This window comes from Ambystoma mexicanum, chromosome 9 (assembly GCF_040938575.1).
Source record: "Ambystoma mexicanum isolate Mex_15411 chromosome 9, UKY_AmexF1_1, whole genome shotgun sequence".
NCBI classification, from domain to species: Eukaryota; Metazoa; Chordata; class Amphibia; order Caudata; family Ambystomatidae; genus Ambystoma; species Ambystoma mexicanum.
The window spans coordinates 1,048,286,012-1,048,305,825 of NC_090931.1; the positions used below are offsets into that span (position 1 = coordinate 1,048,286,012).

The 19,814-nt window shown below is 43.4% G+C and overlaps 1 protein-coding gene across 4 annotated transcripts in view; it reads left to right on the forward strand.

Moving 5' to 3' along the window:
• The window catches only part of DPP4 (dipeptidyl peptidase 4), a 992,858-nt gene that overhangs the window by 887,800 nt on the left and 85,244 nt on the right, over window positions 1-19,814 (forward strand). The window lies entirely within an intron of this gene.

Below are 19,814 nucleotides of genomic sequence, written 5' to 3' on the forward strand. Positions count from 1 at the left end.
TCATCAACATGTGAACCAAATTTCCTTTTCTTACCAGACACTCACCAAATATGCTAAGACTAGTAAACTGGCTGTATTGCTTAAATGTTGTATTTCAGTAGCCAACATCTAGACCCAATTCAAGTAGTGATTGCCAGAAGTGTTGAAAACATTGTTTTGCAAATTCATCCAAACTTGTTTCCAAAAAAGGCAATACATATTTCTTCTCACAAAACACCTTGATCTGATCTGGGGATTAACATCTCATTCCGTATTAATATTTTGGAATAGATCTTGGGTACCATCTATGCGCAGCCCCCAAAGAACTTCTTTGCCCTAGACTTAAATATTCTGTAGCATCTGCAAAACTTCAATGCAGAGGAAAATCTATTTCCACCGGATCATTTCTTAGCATTGTTTATAGAAGTGCAGTACTTTCTGTGGCTTAAAGTTTGACACTTTGGGAAAGGGAAAAACAGTGAAAAAGAAAGTGACTCACAGAATTGTCCACATGCCAGGGAAGTAATGTCCTGCGAAAGACACATCAGGATTGTACCCGTTTTGTATAGTTATATTTCTACATTTACTGCATGTGGACCACAAAAGGCTGCATAAAAAAGTAACACAAATGTAAGATTAAAAAATGTCTCAAAAGCAATTGCTTGGGAATCATGCTGAGCTTTAGCATTTCTGTATTATCTCTCCTATTATTCCAAACTAATACTGCACCTTCTATTCAGATACTCACTCTTTTTCTTGAGCTTCACTTATTTGAAATACGGTCACATAATGATGTTTCTGAGGAATGGCCAGCCATCCATTAGTTGTGATTTAATTTTCTATCAATTTATTTGGTACCCTACAAAGAGTAAACATCCTTCATTGTAGTGTCTTTCACAAGCCACTGTGGCCTACTTTAGTCGGTTGCTATAGTGATTATTGTTATTCCCAAAAATCTCAAATCCCGGAATGTTTGTGCAGATAGCAAGGAGGCTGTTGCATGTTAGTTTACCTCCACAAAGATGGCTTCCAGAACGAGACAAATGGCAAGACCAGAGCTACTGAAAGGGGAGAGGCAGCAGCCTCTTTCCTAAGAAGTGTAAGCAGAGAATTGATGTACTACTGCACATAATGGTCAGCCTTTCTGGAGTAACTACATTGAAATATTCTGAACTCTACTTCTCTTCTGCTGATAATCTCTTCCTGGTGCCAAATGAGGGGAAAGTGCCTTTTGAGATTCCACTTTCTTCTCTATCACCACTCGTTTCCTCCCACCTGGCTCTCTAGTCATGTGTCCACATTAGATCTACCACAGAAGGCAGAGGTTGACATCCTCCACACAGTATTTCTTAGATGCCTTCTCAACACATCCCTCAGACTTGCATTCACCATTAGCTTTATTGCTATGCAAAGTCATATGCATAAACATTATATACATTAGAAACACATTCAGCGTAATATAAATACGCACATGAGACAACTCATACACATAAATACAGCGCATTAAAAATAGTTACACAAGACATTGTTAAGCCACAGTTAAAATGGCTCATAAAACAGGTAGGCAAGCGCTTCTTTTGAGCCAATCTATCTGGATGAAAGCAGATACGGCTACAAATAGTTTCACAGCAGAAGTTACAGAGGTGCATGGCTTCCTCAAGGGCCCTAATACCACAGTCCTTTAAAATTGGTTTCAGATATGCACTTCTCAGTCTTTGCACATAGGACAAATGAACACTACGTGTTGAAACGTTTATCTAGCATTAGTACAATAAATAAATTGATCATCATATGCTGAGTACCAAACATTTTTCACACACCCCACCGGTAACGAACCCAGCCTAAATCTGATGTGTACAGACCTCGCCTATTGCAGGCCAATCTAATCATGGCCAAACTCAGTTTTAATGGAGAAATAAGAAGGCACATACACCAAGTGTTGATATTCCCTGATTAGAAATTCACGTACATGTAGACAATAAACAGATGGAATGATGACTTTCATCAGGCTAGTTATGGATATTGGATTATTCCATAGGTCAGCAAGATTCAGTGCTGTGAGTAAAGATCACACTTGTCCTCCATCCTGAGATTTTACATCAGTGTGATTAGTGATTCTCTAAATTTAGTTTACACCGGCGATGAATGAATCCTTGGGAGTCCTGCTACACCAGTTCAGGCAGAGAATAAAGCGTGGCGCTCACCATCACAGTGGTGTTCACCAAGTTCCTCCTGCAGCATGTTCAACAAGGCTCTTCCACCGCCCAGGTTCCCATTATGGACTGCAGTACTTATGGCCTCATCCATAACCTTACAGGCCACACTGAGTCTCCTCTGAGCATACAGTACGACCCTGGACACCACACCCTGAAAATAAATACATGAACACGTCACTGGGTTTGGACATTGAGAGAGTTGATTAGGTGGGAAACTTCCAGAGAACATGGAAAATGTAGATACTACTTGTCAGACAGGTATGTTTTTGTTTTGCCGCGGAGACTGTGCAGAGTGAGACGTACAACTATGCTGCTAAATGCATCCAAGCTGCACAGAAAATAATTAAAGAAATAGATGTTCTGGCAATGGCCGTTTTAAAAGTACCATCAAGAATCAACACATCGATATGAAGCCCAAAGGAAATAAAGACAACTTGTGCAAACTGCAGAGCATGGACAGTAGAAACGGGGAGTGACATCTGACACCAGCAACGTGGGCCAGATGGAGAACATTCTGAAGCCGTCGTTCAGGAGTTTAGCACATTCAAGTAGCCTGTGCAAAATGGGGACACAACATTTTCCCCAGGAACATCAGAACGAATGATTGCATGTGCTATTATCTAGGTGAAAACAAAGAACAGTTCAGAATTCTGATTGGTCTCACGAATTTCAGGCATTGGTCACTGTTAAATGTATACACATCACCACCTACCATACTTTCTAAACTGGCTGTGTCCTTTCCAAGATTCTTGCTAGCATTTTGCATAAGCTAAGTCATGTATATTTTTAAATCTTTCATGAAAGAAGTCCATTTTATTTCTTAAGCACTTTAATTCTGTTATTCTCAGACTACTACAGGTAGTCGATGTAGTCATGCTGCCGCATGGCAGTTCACCACAATATGAAGTCACATTTGTGAAAAAACAGAAAAATACACTCTGAGTGGCGCAAAAGCCAGAGCAACTGGATGGTTGCACACACAGAACTGAAAACATGTATGCACATTTCTGATAGCTCATAGCAGGCTAGACACAACATTGCCAGAAGGTGACATCTTTTTGTTGTGAATCGTCCTGACTGCATTCCCTGTGCCGGAGCTTTGGCAAGCTGGTGGAGACTTGGCAAAGGAAGTCAGAGATAGAGTGTGATATTTGTGTTAGCAACAGGAAAACTTTATGTAACCGGATATTTGTAATTGTGTATATTTGCATCGTTTTCCATATTGCATCATTGTCCACTTTGGTTTCTTTGCGCAAATTACAAAATGTCCATGCTGAACCAGTCCCCCGTGCTGATTCTGTGTCCGGGTGGAATTGAAACTTCAACTTTAAGTATCTCACACATTCCTTCTTTGGGCATTCCTTGTGCCCCCATGCACCCAAACTTCTGCTGTGAACTACACTATCTCAATTCCTTTCTCCTCACGCTCATGCTTTCTCATGTGCGTAATTCACTCATGAAAGACCATGGGCCATGGCACCACTGCACAACCCATCTATGCCAGTCACAGGCTAGTCAAGTCCCTAGTCTGCCAAAAACAGCCATTGATGTTGGCCATTCAGACGAACTGCAAGATAGGGCACCTGACTCTGCGTGTACATGTGGCACCCTGATGCCTGCGGGCTCCGGCGCAGTAGAAATAAATAAATAAACCACTGCAGTGCATGTCGTCTTTGCTCGAAAACTGTTATCCTCACCCACCTAAAGCCACACATCTCCTTCATGCTCCAAAGCAATGTTAAATGTTTTAAACAGTCATATTGCAAAATACATATCTGCAACCCCATTGGACCAAAAATAATGATTTACTTTTAGCATTTTATCTGAAAGACATGGATACAAAATACCCATTCTAGAACTCACTGAAGCTTCGAGCAATGTGTGAACATGGCATTCTAAACAGTCGAGACTAGTGTACACTCCCGACTGTATTTAGTTGCATGGCCTTTCAAATATAACTGCAAAAAACATTGTAAGTACACATGGCAAACAACTGTGGCCATCTGAGCAAATTATCCCACAAAAAGGGCATGCACAATCGGTCATTACAAAGTCCAGGGTGTATAGATATTTTATTCCCGCTGGTTGTGTTAGCAAGTACGTGATGCATAGAAACAGTTTGCAAACAAAGTATTCATGTCCCAAATGCAACTTTGCAGAGTGGTGTTTCACAAACGTACTGGGGCTCATTTTCCAGTTCCCTTGTAATTCAGCAGCAAGGACCTATGCATTTATACATTTACACTTTCATGTAAACGGGTCCCCGCTGACGAGTTTTCCTCATCTGCAATTCGGAGGGCAAACACGGGAGGGGAGATAAAAAAAGGCAGCATATATACCAATTGGAACTCTGCCGTGCAAATTAAGTCAATATAGCATAAGCATGTATAGATGGCAGGCAGTGTTGACAATGGATTCCTATGGAGTTTGCCTGCTATTTGTTGGTGTAAGAAGTCGGCGGATTCCCCAGGAATAGCGCAAATGCTATAGTATTGTATGGGGAGAGGACGGGAGCAACGGAAACGTTCCACGCCCCATCTGATGAAGTACAGCCACCAGCACTGAACCCAGACACCACAATGTGCCTTTCACTCAAGGATGCACTACACTGTGATGAAAGATTATTATCTACACTCATATGAAAGGTGTGGGGATAGCATTGGTCACAGCAATCTCTCGCCCTCACCATAGCAACCCATGCTCTCAAACCCTAACTTCCAGCCAAAATATATTGTTCCCTGCAAAAAACTGCTTTGTTGCCTGATCTCCGTGCCCTTTTTCAGTTAAAGGCCTTCATAAATAGAATGAATTTTCAGTCTAATGTTAAAATGCACATTTTAGCTCACCACAGTGGAAAGTAAATGCAAGGAGCCGTTGCAGACATAATGAGAGTATGTAAAGGAAAAATAAATAACAGAGGTGGAAAAGCTAATTTAAGTTCCCTAAAAAATACTACATTTTTAACAGATAGACTTAACTGAAACAAGGAGGGACTTCAGCAAATGTCTTTATAAGTTCAGAAAATGTGAAGGATTGCCATCTGACAAGTGTCTAGGAGCCCTGGCTTTCTTGATTTATATTATAGTAATACAATTATGCAGGTAATTCCATTTTAGAAGGGGTAATCCGCTAATCAGATTACGCTACCAGAAACTCCATGCCAAAAGCATAGTGTATGGCTGTGCCCTGCTGGATCAGTAGCCTAATCTGCAACGTATGATCTACCAGTGTCACAGAGCAGGTTCAGAGGACACAGGTGTAGATCTGGCAGCTGCAGTGACAGCCTAGTCTCTGCATTGCATTTGAGAAATGAGCACCTACTCCTAAATGACATAACTATGAGAATGCTGTTCTGGTGGCACATTAAACCGTAAATAACGGTCATGCCAGAGTTTGAGGTTTGATGGCCAGCATCAATATGATATCACATATGTGTCAACTGTGTAAGCTCCGGTCAGCTGTGGAAGGGTCATGTGTATTCCCATAGTCAGGCTGTCTGCTGCTTCTGCCACCAGGTTTGTAGCCTTGGGGGTTCCCTCTCTGTGTTCCTTTGTGTGGCAGAAAGACAGCCGCTTCACAGGAAGCTGTCCTGGGAACAGGAATCAAGTGGCACACCCATTCAAAGGGGTAACCTCACACCAGGATGTTGCGCAACAAAGGAGCCTTTGCTTCTATTGAGAAAGGAAGGGGCGGGTTAGAGTAGAGCAAGTGCAGCTGAGAGATGTTTCCATCATCTTGTTTCTCTCTGCCTCTGTCTTTCCTTCCTGTCCCCTCTACTATCTTTAGCACAACACATTTTGGGTGTGATGTCAGAAAGCAAAGTACACTTGCTCCAGGGGCAGGGATTGTACCCATAAGTCAGGCTTTTTTGGTCCAATCACCTATAGACTTGTGCCTTCCACTCCTTCTCAGATTCCCTTTATAACAATCACCTAAGAAAGAATTTAATTGGCCACTGTTGAGCGATTTGCCTTTCCAAAGCCCTCCATCAGTGAGGTAAAGACTGAGTGTATAAGTCAGAGATGTGCTCTGCTTCCTACCTATCCCAGGGCACAGTGGTGGTGAACCTGCTGTAGGAACAAGACTTGCATCTCTACCAGTCACAGTACTGCCTAGGACTTCATCGTGCTGAAAGACCCCTGAAACTGTGCACCGGCCTCCCTTGCCTTAGTAGCGGGTGAACCAGGACTACACTTGTCCTTGATACCCATGAGAGGGAATGTTTGTTGTATCTGCTGCCTTCCAATCACTGCTCGTTCCCGCCAGCGACTTTGCTGCCAATCTTCATCGCCGATCGAGCCGACCCTGGTGTACCATCAAGCCCAGATCATCAAACGCCTCATCGAACCACTCAACTGAAATGTGCATCCAGTCACCAGCCTCGTCCCTGTCTGCTTGATCTTTGACCGACCCTGGTAGCCCTCACGATCTGCAGCCGCTCGAGTGTTTAATTGAGCAATCTATTAGTCCAGTGCATACAGTCACCAGCATCTACACAGTCAAAGCGACCATCAAACCGACCGTAGTGTCCATTAAGATCTTCTCTTCTTCAGGGATTGCCTTCAAACAGCAACAGGCCCCTGTTCGATCCATTTAAGATAACCACTCCCAGTCTAGAATGTATCAGTCTTACTAGAACCATTTCAAACTGCATAAACTGCCTACTTCACCATTGCTGAACCACCAAAAAAGTATTAACCCATAACTGGCCCCTGGGTCCATTTTGGGCCCTAGAAACTGGTTATTTCACTTGTGCACCTTTTCCCCTAAAGACATATTCTTTAAAAAGAACATTGTGGCCAATGATATTGCCTTTCATAAATATATGTGTCTTTGTGTATGTAAAAGGATTCTCCTATCAGCCCACACCTCTCATCAATGTCAGAGTTGAGAAATGGTGGTGTGGAAACAAAGAAATTGACATGAGGCCGGGAAGCCCAAAAGGAAACACACCAACACAGGTTACAAAGAACATACAAAGCGCTTTATTTCAAAGTTACAAAGTTACCAAAGTCAATTGACAAGCGAATAGCTATTCGGCCCTCTGACTAACACACAAACCTTCAACGTTAGGTTCGCACTGAAAGTGGGAGAGACCGATCATCGGGATGCTTGGGTTTTTATACATTTAGTACTGCATTGGCCAGCCCTCTTACAAGTTGACCATTTCTGGAACCATGGCTAGGGTTCGTAGCCAGGTCGAACACACAATTTCCATATATTAGATCAGTTCCGCTGATATGGTTACATATTTACACATAGGTTAAACAGAGGACAGGGTCTTAGTTCATGACCCTAACAAGTAGCCTGCAGACATATTATTCATTCACGTGTGCGGAGGTCACCATGGCCGAAGTCTTACTCGAAATGTCATTCGGCCTCCATTTTGTGATTCAGGGTGACTTCCACACTGCAAGAGTACCTAAAATGGCAGCTAGATTCAAGATGGCGGCTTACACAATACATTAAGGTCAAGACCTTGCCGCGGAACCTATGTACATAGTATCCTTTAGACAGCTTGGCGTAGGCCAACATACATTTAAACGATGCGATTGGGGTCATAATATTATATCGATTTCCACAGACCCTCCTTTTGGCCTATGCCAAGTGCTAAAACATTATTTCCTAATACTTTTGAAAATACTTGAAGGCATCAGCATCCATAGGTTCCGCATCATTGTCTGAAATGTCAATAGCCATAAAGTTGTTCATAAGAACTTCTTGCAACATAAACTCTTTAGATGCTGTCTTCGGGGTATATATTCTACGCCCTATTGCGCTCATAACTTGGACACAACATCCCCCTATCATTCCGCATATACTCGGGAGGCATTGAAAACAGCAACAAAGGAATAACAAAGTCCCTAAAATACCTAAAATAACAGAAAGCACCTTCCACCCCCAAGATCGTAGAAAATCCCAAAACCAAGTACTAAGGCTCCAGTCTCCTACAGGGATATGGACTTCAGAACTAAGAGTGTGTAAATTCTGAATTGCTTTGAATATTGTTGGTGAAGAATCTGGTACGAAAACACAGCAAGCGGACCCCACTAATTTACATACTCCACCTCGTTCAGCTAAAATGACATCTAATGCCATTCGATTTTGAAGTGCTACCAATCTTATCGCCTTTTGCTCTAAGGTCATATTGTAAAGTATGTCCGTGGTCCGGTTGATTGTTTTCTCCAACACCCTCGCTAATCCCCTGATGTTTTCTGAATTTGCTATTTGTCCCCAGAAGGGAACTACTGATTTGGCTATATCCCCGAACACTTGTCCAGGGGTATCTCCATCATTATCCCGTCGCGTGCGAGCCTTAGATACCTCTAAGGTACTGGCTATAAATACACCTGGTAACAATATCCCTAAATAACAAGTCCCCTGCCAATCCTTGGGCAACCAGGGAAAAGCTAAACTACCACACACAAAATAAACCGGTCCCCCTACATACAAAGGCCTATTTTCCCCAGTCAAATTTACAATATTTATACAAGGCTCGAAATCTCCCATTGGCCTAGTGCCGTTTCTTTGTACACAGAAAGGGACAGAATCAGGACTATGATTTACAGAATAAGAAGGAGGCATGGCATCCTTATTGCCTATCGGAGCCATCTTGAAAGAAACTAGATTTTGAAAAGGAAAAGAAAGTTTATCAGACGGCCTAATAGAGGCGATATTAGGTCTACTCCTATTTGCGAAAAGCGAGCATCCCAGGGGAGTCAATTCACGTTTTTCAAATTCATTCAAATTAGTCCCATCGAAGTTCCCTGAGATGCTATCATTCCATCGGCCAAAAAAGAGTGCTCTAAGAGAGGCATAGCAAGAGGTTGTTAGAGGTAAGGGATGTATATACCGTCCCAGTCCCTTGTTCCCATGTTGTGGTAAGTGCGTGCAGACCCAACAATTACTCCTATTAAAAATAGCATGCGTAGCATTCATCACTATCATCAAAGTGTTATTATAATATTTCTGTCTATGCCGAGAGTCCCTAGGGGACAGAGTGTGAAGGTGTACAGAGGGAGTCAAAACAGTTGGTACAATTTTGGTCGGTAACAGAGGCTTCAAAGGATAAATTTCTTCGAAGTACCAAAGTCCCACAGCAGCAGTTGCAAAACTAACAGTAATCAAAACGAGAACACAGCAGTACGTTTTTGGGGCCCAGGCACATTGTCCATTGTTCGAATTGGTCACCTCCTTATCTAATAGTTCAATACGAGGAGCAGCGGTGAAGGCGGCAGGCATCATGGTTATCCCGATCGACGGCCCCAATGTTCGTTGCTGGCGGCACTTCGGCCGCGCGACTTCTTAGTCCTTCCCAACCCTAGCCAACAGAACCCTCCTTTTCTGTGTTCCAAAAAAGGGAAAGACAATAGTATTTCAATCACTCCTTTTTCTCCCAGATGCACGATACTCGTGCGGCGAGTCTATTTTCGTGATCGAAGGTTGTACCTGATGGTACCCAAGTTTGTTGAATCCAAAAGCAAAGTATCGTCGCTCCCTGAGGGGAGCGTCGTATCAGTAGCGACGGAAGTCGCAGAGCTCGAAACAAGGTTTTCCGGAAGTGATTGATCACGGGAGTGCGGAGACAAAATGGACGGCTCCCCGAGCTCCTCAGGCTCAGAGAACTTCTCCGACGCACTCACAACGCTGCCTGCTACTCCGAGATCAGAGAGTGTAGCACCAGCGAGGGGTTCTGTTTCTTCTGTAACGTGTGGCGTCGGGTGAGGGATCTTCTTGATATGTGTTGCATGTATCCAGTTCTTCTTTCCTGCCACCCGCACTGCCGTCCTGGTGACCAATAAAACCTGGTAGGGTCCCCGCCAGCGAGGCGCGAGACAGGAAGACCTTTCGTAGGCCTTCACCAGGACCCAGCTGCCGGGCAATATATCGTGTCCTGGGCCCGTAAACCGAACAGGTAAGGCGGCATTCACCTGGTGGTAAATGAAATACAGATTTTTAGTCAATTGATTACAATAATCTATGAGCAATACATTCTCCACATCCCTCAGGGCTTTAGGTTTAGGGAGACCCCAAATATTAGCAGGCCTTCCCATTACTACCTCGAATGGAGAGAGCCCAGTTCTAGTCTGGGGTGTGGTGCGCATAGCTAACAATACAATAGGTAAAGCATCTGGCCATTTTAATTTAGTGTCGGCACATGTTTTTGCAAGTTTGTTTTTCAAAATACCATTGTGTCTTTCTACCAACCCCGCACTTTGAGGGTGCCTAGCTGAATGAAAACGTTTCTCTATCCCTAAGGCAACACATATTTGCAACATTACGGCTGCGATGAAGTGGGGGCCGTTGTCCGACCAAATTATCCTCGGGAGCCCAAATCGAGGAAAGTAGTCTTTTACCAAGATCTTTGCGGTGGTCATGGCGGTAGCATCTTTGACGGGGAAAGCCTCGACCCATTTGCTAAAAGCACAAATGATAACAAGAACATATTTCAAGTTATTACATCGCTCCATTTCAATAAAATCAAGGTGAATGGTTTCAAAGGGGACAGAGGGGGGCCCGAAACTTCCCCTTGGAGTCACTGTCCCTTTACCCACATTGTGCTGCAGGCAAATCATGCAATTCTGAACGTGTCGTTTTGCAGTTTCCAAAATTTTATCATTCACCCAAACCTGCTGTAATATCTTCGCAATTTGCTGGGCACACACATGTGTTGGACCGTGTGCCATCGTAACCATTGCTAATACATAAGAATCAGGAAGCAACCATTTCCCGTCAGATGCGTCCACCCAACACCCTTCGTCATCCAATTTCCCCATGCCTTCAGCCCATTTCCTAGATTCTTCAACAGAGGCATCAGTCTGAATATCTCGCACAGACCCAATGCCTTCATCTATTATACAACCCTCTCTCACTTCCCTCGAGGTGTACATGTCTGTGCTAAGGTCTGTAGCTGTTTGTCTAGCTATCAAATCTGCAAAAGCATTTCCTCTTCCCACATTGTCTATGACCTTGCGATGTGCTGCACATTTCATGATTGCTAATTGTTCAGGGAGTGAGAGCGCTAAAAGTAGTTGCACTATTAAGGGACCATGCTGAATCTTGGTCCCGTGTGAGGTCAGAAACCCTCTTTCCGACCACAGTTTTCCGAAATTGTGAGCCACCCCAAAGGCGTACTGACTATCCGTATAAATATTAACTCTATGCCCTTGGGAGAGCTCACAAGCGCGGGTCAACGCTATAATCTCTGCGGCCTGCGCGGAGTTATGCGGAATCCTTTTAGTTTCTACGATCTTGTTCAAAGTAGTAACTGCATAAGCAGCTGTAGATGTGCCATTCGGAAGTTTAAAACAGGAGCCATCACAAAACAGCTCCCCTTCCGCATTCTCCAAAGGAGTGTCTGAGAGGTCTATTCTGCCCTTTGTTTCTTGTTCGGTGGCATACAGGCAGTCATGTGATCCGTCATCGCCGCAAGCAGTAGTTTGCGGGAGAGGCAAAAGTTCAGCCGGATTGAGAACACAACACCTTTTAATTTGGATATGAGGAGCAAATAGAACTAATTCGTACCTGGTCAACCGGGCAGAAGTAAGGTGTTGTGTTTGAGTTTTATTCAATAGAATATCAACAGAGTGAGCTACCATCAAAATTAAATCGTGGCCTAGGACCATCCCCTCACTCTGTTTTACAGACGCAGCGGCAGCAGCAACAGCGCGCAGACATCGCGGCAAAGCGCATGCAACAGGATCGAGGGCGGAGGAATAATAGCCGCACGGCCTATTCTTCCCTCCATGTTCCTGTGTTAACACAGACAAAGCACATCCATTACATTCATGCACAAACAACACAAAGGCCTTATCGTAATTTGGTGTACCCAGAACCGGTGCTGAACACAGCGCGGCTTTGAGAAGCTCAAATGATCGTTGATGTTCCGATTCCCATGGCAATGGCAGAGAAATGCCCTTCTTCGTCAAAGCCAACATCGGTTTTACCACTAGGGCAAAGTTCGGGATCCACAGTCTACAGTAGGATGCCATCCCTATCAGGGCTCTGACTTCCTTCTGTGTTTTTGGGACAGACATGCCAGAAATGTGTTTTATTCGTTCAGGTGTCAATCTTCTCCCCTCCTTTGACAGGAGGTAGCCTAGATAGGCAACCTCCTGACAACAATATTGAAATTTCTTAAGTGAAGCTTTGTGACCATTTTCAGCTAAATGAACAAGCAACAACATAGTGCCCTTTTTACAAGCTTTCTCAGAGTCTGCAGCCAGGAGCAAATCGTCTACATATTGAAGCAGCGTGCAAGTAGGTGGTAATTCAAGGGTGTCGAGCTGCTCTTTTAAGGCTCTACTATAGATACTAGGACTTTCGGTATACCCTTGAGGTGCCCTTGTGAATGTGAACGAGCGTCCCCCCAAGGTGAACGCAAACAAATACCTGCTCTCCTCATGTATCGGAATACTAAAGAAGGCGTTTTTTAAATCTACGACACTAAAGTGTGTAGCCGTAGCAGGGATCATTGTTAAGATCGTTGTTACATCAGGCACGATTGGAAATTGTGGGGCTACCACCCGGTTAATAGCACGAAGATCTATTATAAACCGGTACGGAATTGCATTGTCGCCTTTCTTATATACCGGCAAGATCGGGCTATTACATAAGCTACCTGTAATCTCTTCGATCACTCCACGATGTACAAAATCGGAGACAATGCATTTCAGAGCGCGCTCTCCTTCAATTGAAATTTTATATTGCGGAATGCGCGGTAGCTTAACCCCATGTTTCAATATTATCTTAACAGGATCAATGTGCAATATCCCGACATCATTATCGTCTATTGCCCACAAACATTCTGGGACAATGTCAAATTCGGGAGGTAGAGGTAGGGTCAAGTATTGGGAGTTAAAGGGTTGCTGTGGTGAAACTGTTAATCTTATTCCGTCAGGGGAACAATGAATCACTGCATTCAGTTTCTTCAACAAATTCAACCCCAGCAAATTTTCTCCACAGTTTGAAGTAAGAAGAAAAGGGCACTGGTCTGTAAAAGGACCCAAAGAAACGGATACCAGCGCAGAAACCGGACAAACAGTTGGTATGCCAGAGAACCCTATAGAGACGTTTGTTTGCCCTGACAGTGGGATGTTTGGAACCCTTGAATGGTCGATTGAGCACTTTTGTGCTCCAGTGTCGATCAAGAACTGATGTTTCCTATTCCCCACCAATAATTCAACATAGGGGCCCTTCTGAATAACGGGAATAGGTAAAGGTTCCAAACGCTGCTTCGGGCAATCCTAGTAAGGCAAAACTTCATCAAAGGGAAGTTCCTCAGAAAGATAGGCGGCGGAAGGGTGATCAAATATATTTCTCGAGTCCATACTCAGAGTCTGATTTTCCCGTGAAAAAGGTTCCTGTGGATCTTGTAGAAGGTGACCCCTATCAGGGCCCCCTACTCCGGGGCGGCCCCTTGGTCGCCTACCCATACCTCCAAATGTGCCTCCTGACCTCTGACGAAGGGCAGGGCACTGTGCTCGCCAGTGACCTTCCTGGCGGCAATAAGCACACTGATTAATATTTATAGAATTTGGAGGAGTATTTCCTCTTGGAATATACTGACCTCTAGTCTGCGTCATACCTCCTCTGGGGTTTCTGACAATTTGCTGCAACAATACCTTAGTCTTTAGGTCACCCCTTCTTTTTTCGATTTTCTCTTTTTCATTATTAACCCGATTCTCATAATACTGAGCCATATGCAAGACCTCTGACTGAGATTTTGCCTGCCAAGCGCTCTCTGAGGACATAATTTGTGACTGGATGTCGGGCAACAATCCACGCACAAATTTGTCCACAAACAACCTCTTCCCCGACTCTGTACCTAAATCCTGTCCACTGAAGTCGGAGAACACCTGTTCGAATCTATTAAAGAATTCAGTAGTACCTTCAGTTTTCCCTTGGACGCAGGCCGTAAGCTTGTCCCAAATAATCCTTTTTTCTGGGATTATAGTTTTTAATTTAGCAACTATTCTATCGGGTAAGGTAAGTATTACCTGGGGTGGTTTCTCACCAGCTAGTCGTTCCCCATCTATTCTAGTTAAGTTTACCCATGTATCCCCTAATCCCCGGCACATCATCTATTGTTCGTACCTGTTTCCATACATCAACAGGTAAAAGCACTGGAAACAATAAATCCATGTCACTTAAGGTGAACACAGAAGATTGCAAAACGGATTCTATTTCTTTGTAAAACCCTGTCGGGTTCTTTCTGATATCAGGGACTGATTGTCTAATCGTGTTCACTTCCTGTCGAGAGAACGGGACGTGAACAAACTGCGATACGTAATGTGCAGGGATATCCACCGCGGCAGCACCAGTCGCCGCGTTGGCGGGGATTTCTACTTTTGGGACAAAGGTCGGAGGGACCTCTCTCATAGGCAACTGAGATATAGGGACCTCCGACCGCTTACTGAGTAATAGGGCCAAATCGAGCGCTAAAGCAGCTGTAGAAGTGTCGGGCGAAAAAGCTCTTTTACAAATACCCAATAACTCTATGGGGCAACCAACCTTCTTCCTTATACATTCCTCCTGTAAGTGCTGTACCATCACTTGGATTACCTTCCTTTGCATCTCTACCGTGTATTGACTATATGTGTCATACACCTCATCTGGCGGTATCGATGAATCCGAGATCCATCGAATCGCATCTCTAGTACAAATCCGTACTTCCTCAGGTGCTGATCTTTGGCACGAAAGGAACCGTTTCTGCATATATATCCTATCGTCCTCATCATCCTCGTTTTGTAACCTTTCAAAATCCCTCCTAAACTCAAACAATCTGTCAACATGTCCATATACTTTCTGCTCTGTATCCCTCGAAAGTGCCAAGGCATTCAGATCTCTCACCCCTTGTGGGAGATCCGAAGTCTGCAATCTACCCCACATTACACCTAAATGAATCCCCAGTCCTTCAATAAAAACGTTTTTCTCGGGAAAATCATGCAAATTAGATAATGTTGAAAGTACATCAGTTTGATCACCTTTTTCCATACAATGTTTAGCCCAAGCAAATAGTTCCTGTTTCCTGCCCGCAGGAACAGTACTACGAGTCACAATTTTCGACCCTGCACCGGGATCTGATTTAGTGAACACGGGACTCCCCAAAATCGGAGGTGTAGGTGAACCTAACACGGGTGCAGGGGAAAGAGGTAATGTAATAGATGAAATAGACAGAGGAGCGACAACCAAAGAACTAGGGGCAGTAGGCTGCGCAGGAGGAGTAGGAATAAGGATAGGAGCAATAGCAGGAATGGGCAAGGTGCCCACAACGGGAGCATACGGAGGTGGCGCTGAAGAATCAGGCCTCCGTTCGTTTAATATTTTCTCAATAAACTCCTCGGAAACATGAAAATCTTTAGAAGGGTAAATTTTCTGGACTCCAAGCGAGAAAGCTCTATCCATCTTCTGGGTTTCATCTAATCGTTTTTCCTTGTCATACAACAATGCCTTTTCGGCATTTGTTTTATGACGTCGTGCATGTTTATCCCTACTTTTAAGCTGCTGTAATGCTTCCTTTTTCCAATTTTGTAACACATCAAAGGCTGCTGGCCTAGCCTTCTTTTTAAGCAAGATCGACTCTAAGTATTCAATACGGGGGATCTCAAAGCTACCATTGATTGGCCACTGAAATTCGGAGGCATTTCTGGTCTGTCTGTGCCAAATGTCATTAAATACAATACTACCAATGCCATACTTACAGTACATAGTACACGCCGGCGACCCCTCCTGTGGTGCCGGACGGCTAAATTCCAAAGATTGTCGATCGCTGCGGAACAGAACCCTAAAGCAGCTAGACAATTTCCCAGGCATTTCTCAAAAAATTGGTGTTACCTGGTCCAATAATTGTGTCTGCAGATACAATACGCCAAATTCAAATTGTCAGGGTTAAATTAAGAGCCGGGTCACGACTGCACCTGACCAAACCTAAGGAGGACCGTACGGTTTACAAAGGACTTCAACTAACAAATTTTACCTGCGTTCGGTGGTTTCGGCAAATCTGCCCGCCTCAGAATTGGACCCTCGTCAAGATGCCGTGTCAGACCGCACGACTATCGCCCAAGGATCGGATCGTGCAGCGCTGCCGAGGTATCGCGTCTCGATCGGTCGGGCCCGCAGAATCACACCGTCCGATCCCGAATCGATAGTCTGCGTCAACCTTCAATGATCCGGCATCAATCTTGAGGGTCCCTATTCGGGCGCCAACTGTGGAAACAAAGAAATTGACATGAGGCCGGGAAGCCCAAAAGGAAACACACCAACACAGGTTACAAAGAACATACAAAGCGCTTTATTTCAAAGTTACAAAGTTACCAAAGTCAATTGACAAGCGAATAGCTATTCGGCCCTCTGACTAACACACGAACCTTCAACGTTAGGTTCGCACTGAAAGTGGGAGAGACCGATCATCGGGATGCTTGGGTTTTTATACATTTAGTACTGCATTGGCCAGCCCTCTTACAAGTTAACCATTTCTGGAACCATGGCTAGGGTTCGTAGCCAGGTCGAACACACAATTTCCATATATTAGATCAGTTCCGCTGATATGGTTACATATTTACACATAGGTTAAACAGAGGACAGGGTCTTAGTTCATGACCCTAACAAGTAGCCTGCAGACATATTATTCATTCACGTGTGCGGAGGTCACCATGGCCGAAGTCTTACTCGAAATGTCATTCGGCCTCCATTTTGTGATTCAGGGTGACTTCCACACTGCAAGAGTACCTAAAATGGCGGCTAGATTCAAGATGGCGGCTTACACAATACATTAAGGTCAAGACCTTGCCGCGGAACCTATGTACATAGTATCCTTTAGACAGCTTGGCGTAGGCCAACATACATTTAAACGATGCGATTGGGGTCATAATATTATATCGATTTCCACAGTGTGACTTCTTTCAATTTCAGAAACTGATTTTGTGTCCATGTAATTACATTATGCTGCCAGGGCCCGATTCTCGGTACGATGTTCATTCATCGGGCGTTTTTTTTCTTCTTCGTGGCACTATTTGCTGAATTACCACAAAATGTGGGGGAGGGGGCATATAAGTGGTAGGGTGGGGTGGTGTCTAGGGAATAAATAATAGGGGAGGGGAGGATTAGGGGGGTCGCCCAAATAGAAAAAAATCCATGATTTTTTAGGGCAACCATGTTCTGGCAAAAAGTGCAGTGAAATAAAAAAGGGTGAACAATGAACATAGAACCCGATTCTCAACATGGTGTTAATTACTGTAAAGGTTGTAGAAAGCGTTTCTGACATTTTCGGTACTTAACAGATATTCTGAAGTTGGCATATTGTTCCGAAGTCGCAATTAATGTGCAACTTTCGAAATATGTGTGGCAGTTGCTAGGATGGGCGGTGAACCAACCTAGCTACCGGCACTTTCATGTTCGGCGAATTACCATGGCGATTCTCGTGGCACTCCTCCACTTAAGCGAATGCCAAAAAAGTGGCAGTCGTTTACAGGACCTCTTATGTGGCGCTCGGTTCGCTACTGTGGAGGAGTGCCGCGTATAGCAATGGTGTATTTTGGGAGATACTGGTATAGCAGTATACTGCGAAATCTGCCCATTTGCAAAATCAAAAATGCTGCTTAAACTTGCAGTCACTAGTTTTCATTGAAATGTCTATTTTCAGTAGCACACAAAACCCTGTATTTTTTGTGCCCCTTCATCTGTGTTTTATCACAGGTTATATTTTTAAAGATGTTATGTGCATGTCAAAATGCTTAATCAGAAATACTGTGCTCTCGGCAGCAGTTTAGTTAAATTGCGATTAGCTCGCTATTTAACGAAATTTCTGCCGAGACTTGCAATTCGCCCGTTATGTCTAAAAAGAAGCTTATTGGTGGGATCACTTGTCGTGCACTGCGCTGATGTCCAGGGCCAGTTCAGAATTAGCCTAGTGCCTGGGCATCAGGAAAAGCGCAGTGAAGCGTGATGTTTAGGACACTCACTGCGCCTGGTTCAGAATCGGACCCTGTCAATTTATAAATATCCAGCTTTTTTAAAGTAGTAGTGAACACATTTCTCAAGTATCACAAGCAATATAAATGATCACAGATAAACTATAGATAAAATAATCTATAAAAATACTTTTCTCTCAGCTGTCTGTCCGCATGCTATGGCATCCAATGGTAACATCTGTAGTGCATCTAGTAAACTGTAGCTTTATTTGGCAGCCAAATATGTTTCTTTCATTCCAGAGTCTGTGACTTTTACATAGAAACGAAGGAAAGATAATTGTGTTGCATTTTGTCAGTTTCCACTCTGGAAGTTTTACTTTATAAGATATTCACTTTTAAGTAAAATGTTTAGCTCAGTCAATACAATTCTTTTCAGAATGTTATCAATGCTCGAATTTACATTTCTACACAGCTGGTTTTTAATCTATTAGAATTCAAGGGTAATTTGCACTCACTCCCTGATCCTAATTACATTAATTTCTAAAGGAAACACATCGTAAGGCATGCATCCAGACATCCCCATATTGTTTGCATAAAATAGACTTTGTAACCATTCTTTTTCAGCAATGTTAAGGTGCCTCCAAGTTAAGCTGGCATATAGCAGCACAGAAATGAACTCTGCCTTCCACCTCATACATGAAATATAATATAATCAGACCACCATTTATCAATTCTGCATTGGTATGGTTCTCCGAGTAGGCCTCTAGTAGCAAATAGCAACCCTTTGCAGTAATACACCATGTACCTTTTGGTTGCTTTATTATCTAACATCCAAATATACTTGGAGCAGATTCTACCAGTATGCATGATCTTGGAGGCAGAGTCCCCAAATGAGTAACCTTGTCTTAAGCATGTAGAGGGCTAACTGATTCCCAAAGACGTAACTAGTTGTGACCCTCACTCCTGACATATGTGCAGTAAGCAGGCAGCATTTGGAGTAACTCAAAATAATTTCTATGAGTCGAAAGTCCCTCGCAAGGTTTATGTCAGTTACTGATGGTAACCGCTTTGTATATTTGATTTCTAATTTTTGCTTGGTTTAATGATAGTTAATGCAATTGCAGGTGTGTTGTAGACTGGACAAGACTATTGGAGAGGTCTTTGAGATAAATATAATACATCAGCATTGTTTGAATTATGTAACAATGTCTATCAGCAGGTGGCTTTTGTTTCATTAGTGCTGCGAGAGCAGAGATTAACACACGCACAGAAGAATCATCCATTTCACAAAATGGATGCCTCCTAGTGCTTGAAATTAAAGGGGTTTAAACATTATTTTTGCAAAATTTGACATAGGAACTTTGTTTAAAAAGATGTGTAATATATGTTTTTTATTATTGCCCATCTTTTAAGACAATACCATTTTTGAGCGCACTATCCCTTTAAACAAAAATAGACCTACAATGGAACCCTGCCGAAGACAATAGAAAATCTGATAGGGATTTGAAAAGGACACCTTCCCTGATACAACAAAAGAAGAATTAGATAAGTAAGAATGAAATCACTGAAAATCCAATCAGAAAGCCCCAAGGAAGACAGACTAGAAAGCAAAGTTACGCCATCTACCATGTCAGAAGTGGCACTAATGTCCAACAGAAACACAATAGAAGACTATTTCTATGACACACTTGCCGAATAGAATTTGAGA